The 21,450-nt window shown below is 46.9% G+C and overlaps 1 protein-coding gene across 5 annotated transcripts in view; it reads left to right on the forward strand.

The window, feature by feature from the left end:
* AIMP2 (aaRS-interacting multifunctional protein 2) overlaps positions 1-21,450 on the forward strand; it is a 197,513-nt gene that overhangs the window by 999 nt on the left and 175,064 nt on the right. The gene's annotated exons all lie outside the window — the stretch shown is intronic.

The raw sequence follows: 21,450 nt of genomic DNA on the forward strand, positions 1-21,450 counted from the left end.
GTAAAGAATGGAAAAATGTTCCGTGAGAGTAGGCTAAGCCTGATGTTCGTTTTAGTGGACACAATAGTTTTATTGATGAATATTATCCCACTTCAGCATAGCCTATAATTATCCTGACTGCCAACAGGCCTACCCTATAATTAGCAGGACTCAAAGATTGGCTGTATTGTGCCATAATTCAGGGTGACTGTGAAGTATTCTTATTGTGCTAGTTTTTTGGAAAGCAAAGTTAGGGAGGTTGTTAGTGTTTGGTAGAAGGGCAGTGACTTTCCGTTTGGACCAAACTGCAACCTAGGCCTCTTGTTAAACGTTGTTCCGAGTGACCTGTCCTTCAGCTAGCCTAGCGCTCATCTCCAAACATGTTTCAGCTGACAGTTGCCTAGTCTTGCTAAGCAGAAAGGAACTGGTAGAGTACCTCTTTACACTTTGCAGTGAGTAGCAAGAGTTGTGTGGTGAAGAGGTTCTGATAGTCACAACACCTTGACCCACAGTGCAGCCTCCTTCAAGCCCACCAGGTGTTGAAAGATAGTGTGGTGGGGCCTTTGGGGATGGCCACACTTTCTGTTACTATTACCAGGAAAGTGTAAACCTTTTCAAAACCTTGCCAAGGAGCCCCGGGTTTCGTCTGCCCTATGAAGAGCCAGTAGTCTTTACAGCCCTTTAGGGCCACCCCCTCCAGTTCTGACTTGATGAGGAGTCAAGGAGAGGGAGAAAGCATTGCTTTGGCAGACCAACTTAATCACCAATTGGAAGTTAGTCAGAGAGGATTGGTCCTTATTTTGTTGAATGGGGGACGGCTCTTCGAGCTCTGAGGAACTCTTATAATTAACCCGTTCTCACCCCATGGTCAAACTGGAAGCCCATGCTGTTCTGCACTCCTGTTCTAGACCTTGGTTACCTCAGGAGATACCTCCCAAGAGGTCCTTGGACAAGCTGGAGATCTTCACCTTTTCCTCCTATCAGTTTGACATGCTGAGTGTTTGGCCCACACTTCTCTGGTAGCCATATTACTAGATGTAGCCTCAACTTCATGTCCCAGAGAATTGGTGTCACAGACAGGGTAGGTTTCTCTCTGGTCAGAGCTTCATCTTAGCAGATTATGAACTTACCCACCTATGTTGAGGAAAGCTCTTCATAGTCTCTACAGTAAAAACCTGTTGCTCTGCTTTAAGGTAGGGCTTTTGACCGATGGGCTTGGAACTGTCTTCTTAGGGACTTCAGCTTCTGGAGCAAGATGTAACTTGTGTGACATGACCTCCACAGCCCAACTCAGGTGCTGTAGAGCCCATGGGAGAGGCCTCTAACTGAGATCTCCCCCTCAATACTTGCTCTGCTAGCCTTAGCCTCACTGTAGCATGTTGGCAAAATGCATGGCCTTTTGTATCTTGTCTTCACTCATAAGGCTGTGAATTTCTCTCCTTATTTTTCTAGAGTTTATACCAAAAACTCATTTCTGATAAAAGACTCAAGAATTTTTCAGTTCCCCTTCCTCTGTGACTGTCAGTGGGGAGCTTGGTGAGATGCTCTTGTGCCAGTGCAAGCCTGATAGCATCATCTAATGAGAACCCAACCACTTAGCCCAGAGTTTCAGGGTCTTTTTATAGGAAAGGTAGGCACATGAAGGAGCTGTCCATGAACACCCTTTCTTTTCGGTTTTGTGAAGTGATCAAATGGGTATATGATTTGTCCTTCAAGAAATACAGTGTTCCATTCTGTGCAAAAGTCCATGAAGCCAGGGATGTTAGTCCTTCCCTGACTTCCAGAGAAACTTTCTGGTTACTCAGATAGTGGAGACAGGTGTCTGGCAATGCCAGACTGACTTTACCTCATTTTACCATAAGGATGTTCTCGCCCCCCCGCCCCAAGTTCTTTTACCCTTCTTTAGGACCTGTGATGGCTTCTCAACAGATTTTGTAGGTTCCAACCTTCTTTTTGATAAAAAAGCATCTCGCATAAAGGTACTCAGAAATGGCATAAGGTTAGAGGTTGAATGCTTACTTAGCAACTCTCTCTCTCTCTCTCTCTCTCTCTCTCTCTCTCTCTCTCTCTCTCTCTCTCTCTCTCTCTCTCTCTCTCTCTCTCTCTCTCTCTCTCTCTCTCATATCTTGAACCCCAAAATTTATGAATGACCCAAATAATAGCTGCTCTCCTACTTTTGTTACAGGGCAGCTCTTGGTTCTCCAAAGTTTTCCTCATGAGAATACATTTCACTCTGGCTCAAAGCCCTATTCTCACATCTCTGTGCCAGATAGTATAGTTGGTTTCAGGATTTGTTGATCCCCTGTTCATTACCATGACAGGGAATATGGTATTTCTGAGTGGAGAGTTCTACTTGCCAGTCATTTGAGAAACTATCCTCCTACTTAAACCTTACAGGCTGGCTGAAATATACATTTAAGAACATCCCTAGGCCAGCAAACTTTGTTGGCAAATTTTAAAAAATAAAACATCAATGGAAAAGAAGAAAAGCAGATGCACATGGTATAAGTTGAAAGTGAATATTTCCAACCCTGAGCAGGGCCTTTGTTCCAAGATTCGTAAAAATATGCTAATTGTAGTGAGTTATGTTTTTTCTAATGTTTTTTATTTAAATTTGTAAAATTGTAATTACAGCTCACATAGTATCATATTAGAGAAGAACTAAAATAGTAACAACCCCTAAGCATATTTAAGAGATGTATTGGGATGGGGAGATGTATTACCGTTTAGTGAGTTATAAATGTTCTTTTTAATATTTTTTCTACTTTTCTTTGCAAAATTACAATTACAGCCGGACATACTATTGTAAAAGATAAGAACTAAAACCATCAGTGATCCTTATGTATATTTATGGGCAAATATATACAAGATGTACGAGGACAGGGAGATGTAGAACATTCCCCTATGAAATCTCAAGTCACACTAATCTCCCTGTATCCTGACTCCTGATCTGAGGTGTGATTTTTGCCATATAGTCATGTAGGGCCCAATCAAACAATAGGACAATTTTTGTGCAAAATTTGTTCAAATATTATGGGGCAAAATAACAGTAATCATATGGCTGAACCAAGAGAGTTTTATATGCAGTTACTGGGGATCAAAAAAGCTCTGCCATCCATTGGGGTTTAAGAAGTTGATTTCACATAGTATTCACAGCAGTTCCATCATCTCCTACAAGGGAAGTCATGCTTCGGAAGTTGATTCAAGCATGCCTCCCCTTGTAGGGGCTGATGAAAATGTTGTATCTTTTAAATGAACCTTACCTCTCCATTATATAGCTTTTACTTCTGCACCAGCAGTAATACTGCAGATTGAAACAAAAAACCAGAACACTCAGATTTCTATGGATATCCGTCTCCTATCCATCTAATTCCCCCACCCCCTACCAGAGGACCGATAGATACAAACACTCATAGCCGGCAGTCTACTTCTCTCACTGGTTTTGGTAGGAGGTCGACAGATTGTTGTACTGTACTCGGTTTTCTGTTGGTTTGTTTTTGGATCTTTTATTTTTTAATATTCATTCGGTAAGAACCTGTAAGGTAAAAGTTTCCATAATAGGCATTATTCCAGTTTTATTGACCTTCATAATATGTTTTTCCTGGGAGAAAGGTTAGGATTGGATAACTGTATGAATTGTAGTTGAACGAAATGGGGTAATTGAGCGGAGAGAACTTGTTAGGTTGTAAAAATAACTATACTAAAGGATAATACTGTATTGCAATACCTGAATTAGCCCTGGTCACTGACCAGCCCGAACTATACAGTATCCCCATTATTTTACCACAAAGTGGGTAATTAACTGTCAGCGTTACAAATGCTATAGGAAAAATCTTGTCAAGTGAGTTACCTGAGGTACCGTTGGCAACGCTGCTGCAAATACTGGCCGACAGAGGCCGAGATCCCCAGTTGTTATCAGTTCGCTTTGCTGGTTGGATGTATCCTGCATCGGCAAACTTTTTGGTCTTTAGCCCAACCCCCATATAAATATTTTGGATACCAGGTAACAACTTGGACCATTTTCATCGCCCTTTTTTCCTGGGTTTTGGATCTTCTCTCCCAATTTTGACTTTGGCTTCATTTTTGGACTTTGAGATGGATAAATCAGACAGGATTTTATTTCCTGCTTTGTGCTCTCTGCAACAGAAGGTTTCCAAATCCATGGAGGGTCATTCAGATTTGGTTTCTGATGTACTGTATCTGGTTCTGAAATTTTGGAGAATGTTCCTTCTTCTTCGAAGGTTCCTTTTCCTTCAGAGGTTAAATTTCTTTTATCTTGCGATGGTGGTTATTCTGGCGATCGGATTTTCAGTGTTGCTGAATATAATGCTGATTTGTTGGGTCTCTCTAAAGGTTATAGATTACTAGTTAGGCAATGTTTTAATTTTGGTTTTTCCAATATTCATGATCATGTCTTAAAGAATTTTCCTGAATTTGCTAATGATGTCTATCAAGATTATCAGGGGGGAACAGAATCGGTCTATTTTCTTTCTTTGAAATCTATGGCCTCTTCGCCTCCTTTGGAATTTTCCTTTTCCCCATTTTCTTCTAAGCCTTCTTCCATTGCCGTCTCAATCTTCTTTTTCACTCCACTCTTCGGAGGGCTCTTCAGGGTCTTTGTTTGCTCATCCTGTTTCTTTGCCTTTAACTCACCAGAGCAAAGACCTATCTTTGGTTCAACCCTGTGATATTAGGACTTCAGCGGCTCCCTCTCTCTCTTCGGGCTTAAAGGAGGGGGTACCTGTAATGGATTCGTCTTCTGTATCACCTTTTGCAAATTTTGTAGTTTCTCAGGCATCCGATCTAGTTGCGGAGCTGCCAGCAACTCCTTATTTTCATCCTTTACGGGGTTCTAACTGTAATGTATCCTCCGTGATTCTCGCTGATGCTATGGCAGTCTGCAGTTCACCTGCGCCAGCGTTTAGTGTTTCAGCACTGATAATTTCCTCAGCCTATCCGTTCTCCAGGACATCTAATAATTTACCTTCTTCGGTTACCTTGAGTTTGGTAGCTCATAGCTTTCCTTTCAAAACTCCTTTGAGTACTGGACCAGTTGGTATGTTCTCCACCTGTCCAACATCAGCGGTAGGTGCTCCGGTGGTTACTCCGAGTGTGGCTTCTTCCTTCTCCTCCCCTTCTTCGTCTTCTTCTTTCTCAATTTTTCCTGCAGTTTTATCTGTTCCTCCGCCTAAGGCGTTCAATGTAGGTTCTGGGTTGATTCCGGGTCATCAAGGAGTTTTTCCTCCTTCTTCCTTAACCAGCATGATTTCAGTTCCAGATTCCCATTCTCATGCGGCTTTGATTCGTCCGGATTTGCGTGGATTGGGTGTTGCGGCCTCTTTACTCTCGGGTGGGTTTTTGTCGGCCAGGTGTTGTGTCGTCGTCGCTGGGTGGTGCGGGGTTTGTGCAACTGACTTTGGTTGGCTAAAGTAGGTTCACAACAGATATGTCAGGTATTGGTCTCTCTCATCTAGGTGCAACAAGTTCCGGGTTATCAAGTTCGGCGTTTGTTAGTGGTCACCCTGTCTCTTTTCCTGTTTCGGTTCGGTCGGACCAGTTCGGACAAAGAATGTTCCTTTGAAGAAGAGGTTCCAGTACCGGATATTAGTTTTTCTCCAACTAATGAGAGTGAGTATAAGCGAATGGTGGACTTTATCCATTCTCTTTATCCGCAGTCCAAGGCTCCGGAGGAGCCTACACAACCAAATCAAGCGGTTTGAACCACTTTTTGCAACGAAACCGGTAGTCTCTCAAACATCAAAGAATCTGGTTTGGTTTGGCCGAGTCAAGGAGGCGGACTGTAGGTTGACTGCTATTATCGGGTCGGGTAAGCAGGATTCAACCTTGCTTCCTATTTGGAAGGGGTTTTATAAGGTAGCGGGTTACCCTTCTGCGGGTGTCAGGGTTCCTCTCAACGAATCTGTTGAGGCTCTTTTCTCTCGGGTTCCCTCGTCAAATTGTCCGATCTCAGTTACATCTAGGGAGGCTTGTATCCTGGAGGACACCTTTCGCAGCCAGTCGGAGGCTTTGTCCCACTCTATGTGGATGTTATCCGGGTTAATGGGGTTCCTTAAACAGTATGGATATACTCCTTCCAATCCGGCGTCGTTTGATAACCTCATCACTTCAGTTTCCATGGGGTTGGCTTAGCAGGCAAACATTTCTGTGGGACGGTACGACGTTCTTTGGGAAGAAGGGAAGGGATTTCTTTTTTAATCATTTGCTGCCTCATTATCCAGAGATTCATAAGAGGGTTCTGCTGAGGGCTCCCTTTGTGCTCAGCAACAGTCTTTTCAGGGAGGAGGATGTCTCTTCTATGGTAAACTTTATCTCTTCGACATTGGCAGTAGAGTCACAACAAGCTATGATTTGGGTAGCAGCTCAGAGTTCCAGATCTTCTAAAGGGTCCAGAATGTCGTCTCCGGCTAAGCGTTCTCATTCCAAGTCCCCATAAGATCACCGAAGAAGGTCCGCTTTGCCTCCAAGACCAACTTATGCCTCGGGATTGAAACCTTCGTTGGTCAAGAATGGTTTTTGGAAGTAGGAGACGTTCCCTTCGCCTGCACCTGTAGGAGGTTGCCTTGCTCCCTTCTGGAACATGTGGAAGGAGTGGGGCGCAGAGAGTTGGGTAGTGGAAGTGTTAAGGGAAGGATACCGATTCCCTTTTCATTCTCGACCTCCCCTATCTGACTCCCCGGTTTATCTTCCCAGTTATTCCCCATCCTCCATCAAGGGAATTTGGCGGCAGAGATCTGCCAAAGCATTAGAGCCCGCTCCCCCTTCTCTGGGTTCATGGCCCCAAAGCGGAGGATCTTGGAGACCCATTATAGATCTCTCGGGTCTCAACCGGTTGATTGTCTCGGTGAAGTTTCACATGGAAACTTCGCAGTCAGTTCGGAGAGACGATTGGATGATTTCAGTGGACCTCAAGGATGTGTATCTCCAGGTTCCCATTCATCAGGAATCTCGGAAGTTCCTTCATTTCTCAGGTCCAAGTGGAACATTCCCTTCAAAGTCCTTTGCTTCGTCAGACCACAGCACCTCAGGTTTTCACAAGGGTAATGTCTCCGATTTCTGACATAATGCATCGCCGGGTTTTCGGATGAGGAGATATCCCGACGATTGGTTGGTTCAGGCTTTGTTTGTAGACGGGGTGTTGCAGGCAAGGGATTTCCTACTGAACCTCTGTCAAACTTTAGGAATTCGAGTCAATTTAGAAAAAAGTGCACTAATGCCAGCGCAAGTAAAGATTTAATTAGGGATGACGATTCAGACTCGTCTTTTGAGGGCTCTCCTGACAGAAGAGCGTATTCTGGTGATTCTAAGCCGACTGGAGGTATTCCTGTTGAACAGAGCTCAACCAGTGAGCCTGTGGAAAAGCTTGCTGGGTCGAATGTCGTCCCTCTCGCTTCTTGTTCCAGGGTCTCGTCTCCGGTTGTGTTCTTTGTAGGTGTGTCTCAGGAATCGCTGGGACTTTTGGGAAGAGAACGCGTTCATAGTCTGGGACGATTCTTGCCTGAAGGATCTTTGGTGGTGGTCAGAAGAACATCATCTGACCATGGGCGTAAGATTGGACTCCCCGCTGCCAGATTTTCATCTGTACACAGGTGCCTCAGATCAGGGTTGGGGTGCGACCCTGGAGGAATCTCAAGTTCCAGGCCTTTGGAGGGATCTGTATTGAGAGGAGTACATAAATTTCAGAGAGCTGAGAGCAATAGAGGAGGCTCTAAGTTGCTTCTCAAATCAAGTGAGCAACAAGACAGTAGCACTGTTTTGCAAGAATGTTACGGCGTGTCATATCTCAAGAAAGGGGGGGAACAAAATCGCAAGCGTTAAACGGCGTAGCACAAAGAGTTCTTCATTGGTGCGAGAACCGCAGAGTTTCTCTCATCCCTCAATTCGTGTCGGGGAAACTCAGTGTCTTGGCAGATGCTTTGACTCGTTCGCAGGAAGTTCTTGGGGGGCGAATGGACTCTAGTTCAAGAGGAAGTGCAACTTCTGTTGAAGAGATGGCCAGTGACAGTGGACCTTTTCGCAGCCAGGTTAAATTTCCATCTTCCGGTCTACTTCTCCCCAGTAGCGGACCCCATGTCCTGAGGGACGGATGCAATGCTACACTCCTGGGACAATATGTAAGTATATGCATTCCCTCCTTCGGGTTGATCCAGGAAGTTTTGAGCAAACTCAGAAACAGCGTCAACATGCAGATGACTTTGATATGCCCCTTCTGGCCCCAAAGACCTTGGTTTTCGGACCTTCTGGACAGATTGACGAAAGTCCCAGTATTCCTTCCAGAGAGGAAAGGTCTCAGACATCCACATTTCCATTACTCCATCGGAACCTTTGTGTGCTGAAGCTAGCTGCATGGAGACTGTCCAGCGAGCAGCCCGTCATTCAGGACTCTAAGGCAGTGGCTCGCCAACTGTCTTTCTGTCTGAGAAGATTGACTAGGAAACTTTACCAGGCCAGGTGGCGATGTACTGCGGTTGGTGCCGGAAAAGAGGGCACAGGATTTCACATCCATCAGTGGCAAAAGTAGCAGACACTCTTGTTTTTGAGAAAGAATAAGAAATTATCTTATTCTATAATTGCTGGTTATAGGTCGATGCTCAGTAGCACATTCGGTTTCATCTACCTGACCTTTCAACCAGCAGAATTTTACACCGATCTTTTAAGATCTTCTAAAATAGAGGGTCCAATTTTTCTGCTTCGGGCCCCCTCGTGGACTGTTAGTGGCTGTTTTAAGTTTGTTAAGATCCTCGTCATTCGAACCCTTAGAGTCATTGTCCTTAAGGCAATTAACCAAGAAGTTATTGTTTTTAGTTGCTCTGGCTACAGCAAGAAGAATTGGAGAGATTCAGGCAGTGTCTAGGACAGTATCCTTTTTTGGGGAAGGACATTTTTCTTTCGTACTTGCCAGAATTTGTTGCTAAATCTGAATCGAAACTAATCTCTTCCCAGAACTTTTAAAGTTGCGTCTTTGGATGATTTCATAGAGAGGCGACATTTTCAAATGCTGCTATGTCCGGGTAGGGCTCTTAAAGTTTATCTGGCTGGGACCGAGAAACTTTTGCCTCGTCATAGAACCTTATTTGTTTCCCCTTAGTATCCCTCTTGTTCCATTTCCAAAAATGCGATTAGTTTCTTCTTGCGAGAGGTTATTAGTCAAGCGTCGGAGGGTTCTTCATCGCTTTCGGAGCCTTCGAGTTCTTCGCGTCCAGGCGCATAGTATCAGGGGAATGGCTACTTCTTCGGCCTTCCTGACGAATTTTTTGGTGTTGGCGATCTTGGAAATGGCTACTTGGAAGTCAGTGTCGGTTTTCATGATGTTTTACCTCAGAGATATTCAGTTTTCTTCGGAGAAGGGTTACTCGCGGAGTCCTTTTGTTGCGGCCAACTCGATTTTATAATTATAGGGTAAGGTCAGGGAGAGGGGAATTTTATGTGGTAATGGTAGTCTAATGAACTTAAGAGTATCTATTGGTCGAGGTTCATATTGAGAGTATTAATTTGTTGTTAGGGCTTCGAGGTTAGGCAGACCCAGATGACTAGGTGGATTTTTTCCTTCAACCTCTTCTGCACATTCATTGGCGTCAGTGAGTGGTCAAGAACTTGACACCTACCAAGTTGAATAACCAGGTGAGGACACATTCATTTACACATAGTAGGCTGATAATGAGTTACCTGCTATTCTCCGTTGACAGGTCGGGCTGAATTAGATTGAACCCACCTCCTTTAAAATTTTGTTAATCGGGCTAATTCAGGTATTCAGGGAGTTTATTGCAATATGAAGTTTTCATAATGAAGCTAATATTGTAATACTTACCTGAACACCTGAATGATTCCCACCCTCCTCCCCACTTCAATATGAATAGTGAATAACTCAATTGGGGATGTCGGCCTCTGTCGGCCGGTATTTGCAGCAGCATTGCCAGTGGTACCTCAGATAACTCATTTGACAAAATTTTTCCTGTAGCATTGGTAACGCTGACAGTTAATTACCCACTTTGTGGATAAAATTATGGGGATATAGTTCGGGCTGGCCAGTGACCAGGGCTAATTCAGGTGTTCAGGTAAGTATTACAATATTAGTTTTATTATGAAACTTCATACTTGTAAGACTTTAGTTTAAGGTTGCATGTCTTGTTTGCTTCCCTATTTAGTAACTGGTTAGGTCCTCTGCTGCTTCTCTTCAATCTGTTACTCCAAATGAGCTTCCCATCAATTCAGGGCAATAGATGTGATAGGATGGAGTAATTTTTTATGTTCATTTGGCATAAGTTTCGCGGGATGTTATTACATATTACAATATTATTTTTAGTGTTTTTCTCTGCTACCCTCCCGAGAGTGTCAGTAAGTTGGTCATTTCCTTGTTGGAGGAAGGGTCAGCGCCCCTGCTTTATTCTTACCTTGTCCTTGGCACGTCCTGTCTTACGCCATCGTGGCTTGGAGTGACAGGGAACTGGGACATGTCAGAAAGCGGTGCAGATCCGTGCCCATTGTCTCCTTCCTCTGTTTGGTCTGGAGTCTGTCGCTCTAGTTCCAGTGTTAGTGGCGCCAGTTCTAGCACCAGAATTCATTCTTGGGTAAGAATAAGATGTCTCCTGATGTTACTTCCCTCTTTAATTTTACTGTATTGGATAGGCTTGGCAGCAGTGATGCTTCAACTCTTTCTGGTAGTACATATTTAAGTGAGTTTAAGCTGCCTTGTCAAGAAAAACTTACCTTTTGCTTTTGATGAGTTTCGCTTCAGTTCCCTGTAGCTAAGGCTAGTATAAGTATCAGTTAGGTTGAAGCCTAGACTGTCTTCAGCTTTCCCGTGTATCGTGGCTTTTTCGCCAGGGTGATGGTATGCCATCGTAGTTTTGACTCACCAGTAGCGTACATCTTGTGCATTTTGCTGCAATGTCGCATTCTTTTGCTCCTTTTGCTGGCCTGCTTATTACCTGCGTGTCTGTTGCTTGCCCATACGCCTATCGTTTGTGCGCCTATTGTGTGCTTGGCTACCGCATGTTCACCTATGATTTGTGCAGCTATCGTGTGCGCACATTTTGCTGGAGCACCGGTCGCCCGTGTGCCTTTCACCTGCGCATTTATCGATTGTGCTCCTCCCGCGTGTGCGCCCATCGCCTGTGCACCTGTTTCCTGCTCGACCATCGCCTGCCTATAGAGAATCTCAGCAATGTGCTATCATTTCGGCTTTCATATCAGTAGGCAGATGGTTGCCATTAGTAGTCTCAACATTCTGTTTCAGGGATTTGGACTCCTTTTCTAGTTGCAGGAGTTTCTATTGGTAAACAATTGTTATGTTACAGTGTCTTTTTTTCAGATTCCCCCATGGTTTAGGAAAGTTCTCGTTATCGCAAGATTTTCCTGATCAGAATTTAGAATATTTGGTTGAGCCGACAGGATTCCAACTAAATCGGTGGCTTCCTTTTGAGCCGGAGCAAGTGAGTTAGTTCGGTGCAGTCAACTGCTGCTCTTCCACCATTGAGTATTGCAGTCTTTGCCCCAGTCTCCTGGAGTATTTTTGGTAGCATAGACTTTTCTCCTGCATTTTCTGTGGCAGGAGGACAAGTGCTTGTAGTTCTGTTGACTGATAAATCAGGTGTGATATAGAACCAGTGTATAAGTGGTCACAATTTCTTTTTTGAAGAGGTTAATTGCTTTCTGCAAGGAGAGGTTAACGTATGATTTTGTGGAAATAGAGCCTTCATTTGAGCTGTGTTTCATTAGGTTTGGCTTGTGAATGTTCAGGGCTTCAGTGCAGTTCATGGAAAGGGAGCCTCTCCTAAAATTTTTTCTTTCTTGCTGCCATATTTTAGAGAAAGAGAACTACTTCATAATCTAGGGGTTTCTTACCAAATCTGGGGGCAGCATTGGGTAAGGAGTAGTTCCTGTGCAGGTTGATTTTGGAGACTTGGAGTTAAAAGATATTCTCACTGTTCAGGGTTTTCTTGCAGAAAAAGTTACAAAGTTATTTGTAGCATCTATTGCTGCTGATCTTTTCTAAGAGGTTTTCAGTTCTTATAGGATTTTTTTCTAGCAAAGCAGAGGTCTTAGGAGAAATTTTTTGAACTGGCAAGAATCAGGCTTGTGTTCTTTCCTGTTACCTGAACATGGGTCAACAGGTGGTCTCTTATCAGATTCGATGTTAATCTAAGCTGTCTTGGGAAGGAGGATCTTGTCCTTTAATACCTCAGTGTAGGTCTCGGATGCAATTATGGAAGATCTAGAATTTTGGGAGTTTAACTGGTATTGGAGGAGGTCTGTTACACCTGTAATCCTGAATTCTTAGCAATCAGAGAAACTTTAAGCGATGTGTATGTAAAAGCAAGTAACAAAGTTATCAGTCAAACCATGTTCCCTACTTTAGGTATAGATATATACACATGTATGTACAGTATATATACATAATGTTTAATTTTATATAAGTGACTTACCAAGCAATTACATAGCTAACAGCTTCCTACCACGGCAGACCAAAAATTAAAATTTCGCGGTGGCGCCACTATGAGTAGTGTAGGTGATAGGGTCCTGCTCACTATCAGGACTGACAGGTACAACTCAGCAGAAAACATCAATTCATTTTCTGCCGGCTCCCAATCAACATCGGTAGTTTTTGGGCTGTACCTTTCATCATTTGTTTGATTGGTTTCCTGTTATTGGTGACGCACTAAGATTTTGCATGGTCTTTTTTGCAGTTAGTGAGTTGTTAGTTTTGTTTAGCAATTTTCACTTTTTTGTCATACCAGACTCTAGTTCTTCTAGTGTTCGGTTTTGTACTGAGAGCTGTAAGACTAGGTTAAGTAAGATTATGTATGATTCTCATACTAAATGCATTAAGTGTAGGGGGCAAGATTGTAATGGGGAGATTACTTATCAGGAATATCAGGATTGGGATGCACAGCAGTGGAAGGTTTATCGGTCTCATTCCAATAAACTTGATAAAGATAGGAGGAGAAAGGCAGCTCTTAGAGTGAAGCATAGCATAGAGCTAGTTTAGAGGCTATTCCTTTGTCTTAAGTGGCTGAGGGTAGCACTGTTTCTTCTCCACTTATCCCTTCTTTTTCTCCCATCTTGAGCCCTCCTACTGATTTACCACATACTCCTTTACCATCTTCCCACGCCTGGCTCCCTTGCTTCAAATCCCGATGCCATTGCCAGTCTTGAGTCTGGGTTGACGGAAAATCAACCTTTATCATGAAAATATAATTTTAAATATCTAACTTCCCTGGTAGTTACATATATATAGCTTTATCCCGCCGATTCGTCGTCGCGCGCATGGCAGAAATTCAAAATTCGCGCAATCGCCGATAGATGGTCAGGTGGCCACCTGTGCGCCCTCTGGTACCTGGAACCATTCCAGCTTCCCAATCCCTCCAAGAAGTCATGTACAAGTAGGAAGCTGTGGCATTCCGATGGCTTATAGACAACAAGTCTATGGGAAATCGATTTGGAGCGACATTCTGTGGCTCAAGTCTATCTTACTTGATTGTTACCTAAAATTACAGACCCAATATGAGGATTGCTGTTCCTGGGTCAAATAAAGTTGCCTCGGCGCGTAGTTGGAGAAGGTACTACCACTCTAACCTACAACATATTTTGTATACCCTTGCTTTTTCTTGATTTGAGCTCTGGAGTTTGTCTGTGAAGGTTGCAACCTTCAGTCCTGGGGTTAAGTCTAAGTTAGGTTTTTATGGGTGTGTTTATAGTGGTGTTAGTGGGTCCAGGTGGTCAGCTCTTTGTCCATAGCTATGCCAGGATAGCAGAAGAAATTGGTGAATCCTAGTCATGTTAGATCGGGGACTGTGTGACAGCAGCCCCATAGAGACTTTTTCTAGCCCCTGGGTGGATCGGCTAGGTCTCTCAAGGAATGCAGGCGAATGAGGCAGGATAACTATGAAGCCAGCTTCCTTATCAGGTAGGAACAGAGTATAGTTACAGCTAATATATAGTGTTTGGCAATTATACGAATTCCCCAACGATTGTTGCAGTTCTCTAACCCACACATAATGGTGTCAGTCAGCTATATATAATGTAACCAGGAAGTTAGATATTTAAAATGAACATTTTCATTATAAAATAAGTTTTTAAATATGCTTACCTGTAGTTACACCTATAAAATCCCTCGGCCTCCTCTGGAGAACAAGGGCATGGAATTTCTGAGGACAATTGGGAATGGTTCCAGGTGCCTGGTGGGGTGCACAGGTATGGCCTTCCTGACCATCTGTCGCGTTGCGCGAATTTTGAATTTCTGCCGTAAACTCGACAACGGTCGGCGGGATAAATTTATATATATGTAACTACCAGGTAGTATGTTTAAAAACTTGTTTTATAATGAAAATACCATTTTCAGAATTTTAATTGTCAACCGTAACTACAAATTCATTTTTGGGAGCATCTGGTCAGTCTCTGGTTGTGCATAAAATTGGTATGTTGAGAAAATATTTCATGATGAAATGGTGTGTTTATTCCACACAGTAAACCCACTCCCCCCAATACTCAAAGTTATGAACACTGGTTGCTGAAAATATGAATAATGTGAACTGTTAGAGAAGTAATCTACAGTAAATAAATAGTTTTACTCTACAGTATAGTTATTTGTGTAGTGAGTTTCCATTCCTTTCCATTAGTTCCATTACTTTTGTTACGATAATGAAGCAGTTGGGAGTGTGATGGAAATACAGTTTGTTCGACGCAATATACAAACCCTCGGTCCTTTACATTAAAGGGATTACTTTCAGCGTGAAACGGACGGCGTGAACTCAAACAAGGTGGTTAGGCAGTTAACTACTGTCGGAGGCGGGAGTACCGCTGCCGGATATGGCTTTTATTCCAATTTGCTGGCGTGCGTAGCGCGCCAGGCGTTGTTCTTCGTCGCTCTCTGCCTATTTCTTTTTTTCATCAAATTGGTGGAAATCCTTACTTTATCTTTTGCCGTATGGATAAACCAACTAAGCCTTCCTATCCCCAGCGTGTATGTCCGGGGTGGGAGAGGAAGAAATGTAACTTTCTTTTTCTGTCTGCGTCGGCTTGCAGACCCACACGCTCTCTGCCGCTCTTGCAGGGGCGTGTGTGTTCACCTAACACTCCTTATGTGGTATTTGCTCTTAGTCCCCGAACAATGGAGGAAGTTCGAGGAGGAGACATTACCGTCGTAAGCCTGCAAGAGAGTCGTCCGAGGAAATACGCCCTAGCGACTCCATTGGTGGCGATAATGTGAGTTAAGTTTCTCCCTCCCGGTGAGCTTCCCTTCTTTGCTCCTCTCCTTCAGGTGAGAACTCCCCTCCCTTCTCTTTCATTTCATCAAACGTGGAATGGCGCGGGAGGGATTGGACCGGGGACATCCTCTCGAGTCTCTTCCTTCTGGAAGGGAGTTTTCCTCCAGAGTGGATAGAGGCTTCCCAAGCCAGCTTTGCTTCAGATGGGCTGGATAGCGGGCTCTGGTTTCGGCCTAACCTGGCTCACCTTGGCCTACCTGGCGCGTCCTGGGGACTGTGCCTCATCTCTCCACCACTCAGTGACCACTCACTTTCGGCTTAACGACGCCAGCCACTACAACATCTACCATCACCATGTCCAGGTTACTTTTAGCTCGTTATCGGTAGCCTCACCTGGGCTCACCCAGGTGCCGACCCTGCCTTGCAACATGCGGTACGCTGCCTCTGGCTTCCTGGCGATTCACGCGAACCGCCCCTACATGGTGGCGTTATCCTTCCACGTGTGTGACTGTCGCTGCCCCGGGTGCTGACCTGGCTCGTCTCGTGCAGTTCCTCACTTCCACGATCCTTCGGCCCGCCATCTGTTCCTCCCCATTCCATCAACTCTGTGGCCGGCCTGGCATGGCTACCCAGCGCAGAGGCGGCGCCTGCATTCGGCCCGCTCACTTTGTTCCTGGCCGACACGGTTTACTCCCACAGGTAAGTGCAGCCTGAGCTCAGCGGTCTTCCCCGGATGTACCTTCTGCTGCAGCCCCTCCTGCAGTTCCTGAGTCTTCGGCTCGCCCACCTGGTTTTGGGGATCTAACAGCGATTCTGAAGCGAATGGTGAAGGAAAGAAGAAGAAGATCCTGGAAGAATGTCTTACGTCTTAAATCGCCCCATCGTCGCCGTCTTCGTCTGTTGCCTCTTCTTCTCCTTCCGGAGCTACAGCTGAAGAAGAAAAGCCTGCCTCTCCCAAGAAGTCTCGCACCGAGGCTTCTAAGGGTCTGCCTCCTTCCACAGGGAAGGCAGTGGGATTCCTCGTCGGCTCTTCCCGATCCTTGGATCAGGGAACCGCTGCTCTAGCCTCTGGGTCAGTCGCATTGGGAGCCAAGGGCATGCAGACCAAAGTCTGCCCCCCCTCCCCACTGTGCCTAAGAAAACTGGGTGCTTTGCAGGCCAGTCTGCGTCGGACACTTTTCGTTCGCGAGTTGCTCCGAGTACCCCAGTCTGATACGGAGAAACTTCGCCCGTACGGACAGGCATGGCGAAGAAAAACCCGGGCATGCAGGTGCTAACTCTTCCTGCTGGCACTCCTGTGAGTGCCAAGTCGGGTTCTCGGGATAGCGCTGAGGGCTGGGCAGCTGAGAGGTGGAGAAAGAGGTCCCCTGCTCGGTCTTCCCGAGAACTCGGCACTCAAGAAAACTGGGCGTCCAGAAAGGCAGCATGGCTTCGCTCAACCGCGTCCTGTGACCAGCCTGGCTGCGTGGGGCGGCGCGCGGCTCGACTCACCTTGAGCGCTCCGCTCTGTCGGGAGAATTGCTTCCGTGGCCAGCAGTCTCCTTGACCGGGCTGCCATCACCACCGCATGTTGGTGACGCTCCCGGCCGGCTGCCTCTGTTGGTTCTACCAGCAAGGCAGTGGGAGCGCCCGATCCTCTAGCCTGGCCTCGCCCATGGCTTCTTCCAGGGGCGCGAGTCAGGCTGGAGAACTCCTGGCAGATTTTCTCCTGAGTTCTGCGTGTGACCAGATCTTACGCCTGTGTGGTCCAGGAAGGGACCACGGGGTCTGCCGAGTTCTCCACTCCTGCAGGGAGAGTGGAGTCGGGAGCACCTGGAAAGGGCTGGTCCTCTACCCCAAGAATCACGGACCTCTTGAGATACAGAGGACTTTGCAGGGTTACTCGCTGATTCGTCAGCACAATGACCTCGGGGAAGGACCACGACTTCTTCTGTGGTGTCCGTTCGCCTTAGATCCTTCTGGGGACTGGAAGGAACCCAAGCTCCGGTGGGACTACCGTGGTCACGCTTTCCTTCGTTCAAGCCACTTTCGGACAAGCTTTCCCCCTCTGGCGTTGCAACAACTTACTGGTGAGGTATCTCCCTCTCCCGACGAAGCTGCAACCCTGGAAAGCCACCATCATGGCGGCCTTCAAGCAGTCTCCTGAAAACCGATCTGTGGTCCTTCACGGTATCGAGGTAGCTAACTCCTCGAGATTGCTATCATTGCCTGGGAGGACTCCTTCTGTGGAGGCCTATTGCCAGTCTTGGGGTGGAGCTATTTCCTACCTTACCCACCAGACTGCAAACCTGGTTCTGAAGCGAAGAGATGCCGTTCTCTCTCGCTTCTCCAGGTCTGTAGGTCCCGAATTAGCAGTCGCCCTTAGGAATGGACCGTTGCTGGGTTCCTCCTCCCTCTTTCCCAGAGAGCTGGTGGACGCCACGGTAGACAAACGCTGGGCCGATGACAGCGACTGAAAGCTTGTCCACCAGGCAGTGGCCAGAATCGGGGTCTTCTCATGCCACTGCGGCAGATCTTGGACAGGCTGGCGCCTCGGCTAAAGTCCCAGTCTTCGAGGTCGAGAGCGCAACCTTCTTCTTCCTCGAGAGGGGTTCCTCGCCCTTTTCAACCCCTTTCCAGAAGCGGTAAGGGGGGCAAGGAAAGAAGAAGAAGGAAGCTTGTAGGCGACTTTCCCCAACAGCTGCGAAGGTGGGGTGCCTGTCGATCCATTGGGCAACATGGCGGCAACACGGGCGGTTACCAGATAGTGGATGTCGCCGGAGGATATCTACTACCGCGCCAGTCTTGGCCTCCTACTATCTCAGGTCCATCTCCAAACTTATGTACCAGGATCTGAAGGACACACACTTTTCAGCAAGAAGTGCAAAGCCATGCTGAACAAAGGGTGCTGTAAGTCGTGTGGATGATCTCAGCTTTAGCCGTGTCTTTCACAAATGGAGAGAAAGCCTCCAGGGCGATGGGGCGGTCATGGGCCTCTCTCCTGAGCAGTTTCGTTCACAGACTTGGCTCCACGATGGAATCAGTGCAATCCGTGCTGGCCTTCATCAGGAGAGCGACTAACACTTCGGTGGACCCTGAAGGATCGTATTTTCAAATACCCATTCATCCTCCTCTCACAAGTACCTCTGCTTTGTCCTCAGGGCTTCAGTTTAGGAACACTTTGTTTCAGGCTCTGACCGCTCCCCAGGTGTTCAGTCTTCTCTCTCGTCAGCTGGGCCTCGCATAGGATCGTCTGCTGGGGTGTCTCGGCGACTGGCTACCAGTCCTGGCAGGCTCGCTGCGCAGTTGCTACAGGACGGATCGGCTCCTTGAGTTTGCCGGGATCACAGGGGATCGTGGTAAATCTCGAGAAGTCAGATCTCACCCCAAGCAGAGGATAGTACCTGGACATGCTGATGAACCGCCGGAGGAGCGAAAGTCTTTCCCTTGGACTCGTGTCAACAGGGTTCCAGTGACAACTGTGTTCCTTATTCTGACAGGGCAACCAGCCTGGCAATGGCAGAGTCGTCATTGATCACCTGTGCGTCTTTGGAGAAGCTAATTACCTCATGGGCATCTTCACCTCTGGTCTCTTCGAGTGGAGACTAAAAGGTAGTCCCAATCCCAAGACCCCCAGTCCTTCTCATCCCTCTTTCGAGGAGGTGAGGAGGACCTTAAAGCAGTGGACAGGCGACAGGAACATCTTGATAGGTATCCTGCATACTCCCCCTCGGGCATGCTTCTGTTCTCGGACACATCGACCGAGGATGGGACACACACCTGGAGGAGTTGCTGACAGGGACTGTGGCACGAGGCGACAAGCACCTTCACATCAACGTCCTGGAACTCAAGGCAGCCTTTCTGGCCCTCAAGAGTTCAGGATCGAAATGATGGACACTCCGTGTTGATGATGGCGACAATACCGGTAGTGACTATCGTCAACAAGCAGGGTCTGTTCTCCTGCCAACCATCCAGTTGGCGATGCGGGGTGAGTGGGCCATGACACTCGGTGGGAAACTGTCCAGCCGGTACATTTCCAGGCAGAGGAATGTTGTGGCAGATGAGCTCATGCAGAGCCAGTGGTAGGGGCCGAGATGGTCCTCCACCGAAGATAGCGGAAGGCTGTAAGATCTGTGAAAGGCGTCAGCCATCGATCTGTTCGCCACCGGCACAACAGAAGCTCCAGGTCTTCTGTTCTGTGGAGTGCGTTATGGGCGCTACCGGAGGGCAGCGTTCCAGCATCCGGGGGCTGCTGTATAGCTTTCGCATTCTGTCTGATTCGCCGGTGATCAGCCGGCGATGATCACGAATCTCAGATGATTCTGGTGGCACCAAATAGCCCCAGGCTGTTTGATATCCGGACCTGCTAGCTTGGCTCATACTCTCCGGCGCGGAAGAGATTCCCCCATGGCCCAACCTGCTGCGTCAACCTCACGTGAGCAGTTCCACCTGGCAGTGCATTCCCTGTGTCTTCTGGCTGGAGGTTATCACCATCTCTTATGAGAGGCAAAGAGCTTTTCGCGTCGTGCAGCAACAGAGATGGCAGGATACCTCAGATGATCCTCTGCAGTGGTATACCAGGGAAAGTGGTCCGTCTTCTGTGGTTGGTGTCTGCGTCGACGGGGTGTCTCCTGATCGGAGCCTCTGTTCAGCAGTCGCGAGACTTCCTCAAATCTTCCTTCACCGAGAGAAGCTTCTCGTTCCAGCCCGTGAAAGGCTACGGCGCCCTTTTCGACTGGTCTTCTGACTGAAAGAGGTAGACATCTCCTCCTCTTTCGAGATAACTCTGCTGATGAGAAGCTTCGAAAGGTCTTGACCACCCAGGGATCTCAGGCCCCCTGCGTGGGATGTTACTCTCGTCCTGAGGAGCCTGACTCATGCACCGTACGAGCCTTTACAAGAGTCGTCAGACGGGGATCCTGACCCTCCAAGACCGTCTTCTGTTAGCCCTGGCATCGGCCAAAGAGAGTTGGCGAGCTTCATGGACTTTCCTTTGATATTGAACACTCGAGGATGGGGATCAGTTACGCTGATTTCTTCCGGTTCATAGCAAGGCTTCGAATCGCCGGTCCCTGGCGCGGTTGAGTCCTTCTCAATCCCTCCTAGAGGACTTTGTGAGTATTGAACCAGATGAGATGCTACTGTGTCTGTTAAGAGTGCTGCGGCGCTATCTAAAGGACTCGGCACCTCCGGCCTGAGTGTCGTCTGACTCTTTGTTAGTACTGGCTTTCGACCAGAAAAGTGTCCAAGAACACCATCTCTTTCTGGCCATTGAGACGATAAAGGCGTGCTCTGCTGCAGGGAGAAAGGCGACACCGATAACCGTCTGAGAGCTCACGAGGTCTGCAGCATTAGTCCGTCCTTGTTCGAGGAAGGAATATATGGTATCACAGGTGCTGAAGGTGGGGTGTGGTACAGCAGACTACCTTCACACCTTCTACCTCCGAGGATGTTGCACAGAATCTCGGACACTTTTCCTTGGGTCTGTGGTGGCTGCTCAACAAGTTGTGTAGCTTGCAGCTCTCTAACAGGACAGGTTGTCTCACCTGGTTATGCGGTTGTGATTGGGAGAATGAATGTGGAGTGACTGGCCTCTCTTCTTTCTCCTTCCTGGCTCTTCCTATGGGCAGGAGTGAGCGTGCCGTTACAAGCTGGATCTGGCGGTCGATGCAGTAAGCACATATCGGTAGCTCCCGTTCTTTCTTCCGTTCAGGTTGATAGAAGCAACCCCACTCCTTCCTCTTGCAAGGGGAGGAAGAAGACCATGACTATAAGACAGACCCAATGCTTGTATTTGCCTTTATGTCATCCGACGTCAAATTCTTCCTAGCCTACTCTGCATGAACTGATGTCTTCCTCTTTCATGCAAAGGGACCCAGAAGTCTGACAACTGATCCTGCGTTCCTTACAACCCGATCTTTTGTCAGAGGCAATATTTCCCTTCCTCGCTCTCACGACCAGGAAGGAGAAGACAAGGTGGTGAACTCCAGTCAGTTCATAGAGGCTTAATCAGATTCATCCCTCCAATCAGTAAGTCTCCTGATGTAAAGGACCGAGGGTTTGTATATTGTGTCGGAACAAATCACAATTTATAAAGTAAATTGCATTTTTCCTAACTATACAAACCTGAGGTCCTTTACACTTTATGCCCACCTCATGCCACCCCTCAATCTGATACCTGGGCTGAAAGGCAAATTGGAATGTTTACATCCGGGCAGGCGGTACCCCTGCCTCCCAGACAGTAGTTAACTGCCTAACCACCTTGTTT

Source organism: Macrobrachium rosenbergii, chromosome 10 (assembly GCF_040412425.1).
Source record: "Macrobrachium rosenbergii isolate ZJJX-2024 chromosome 10, ASM4041242v1, whole genome shotgun sequence".
Taxonomy (NCBI): domain Eukaryota; kingdom Metazoa; phylum Arthropoda; class Malacostraca; order Decapoda; family Palaemonidae; genus Macrobrachium; species Macrobrachium rosenbergii.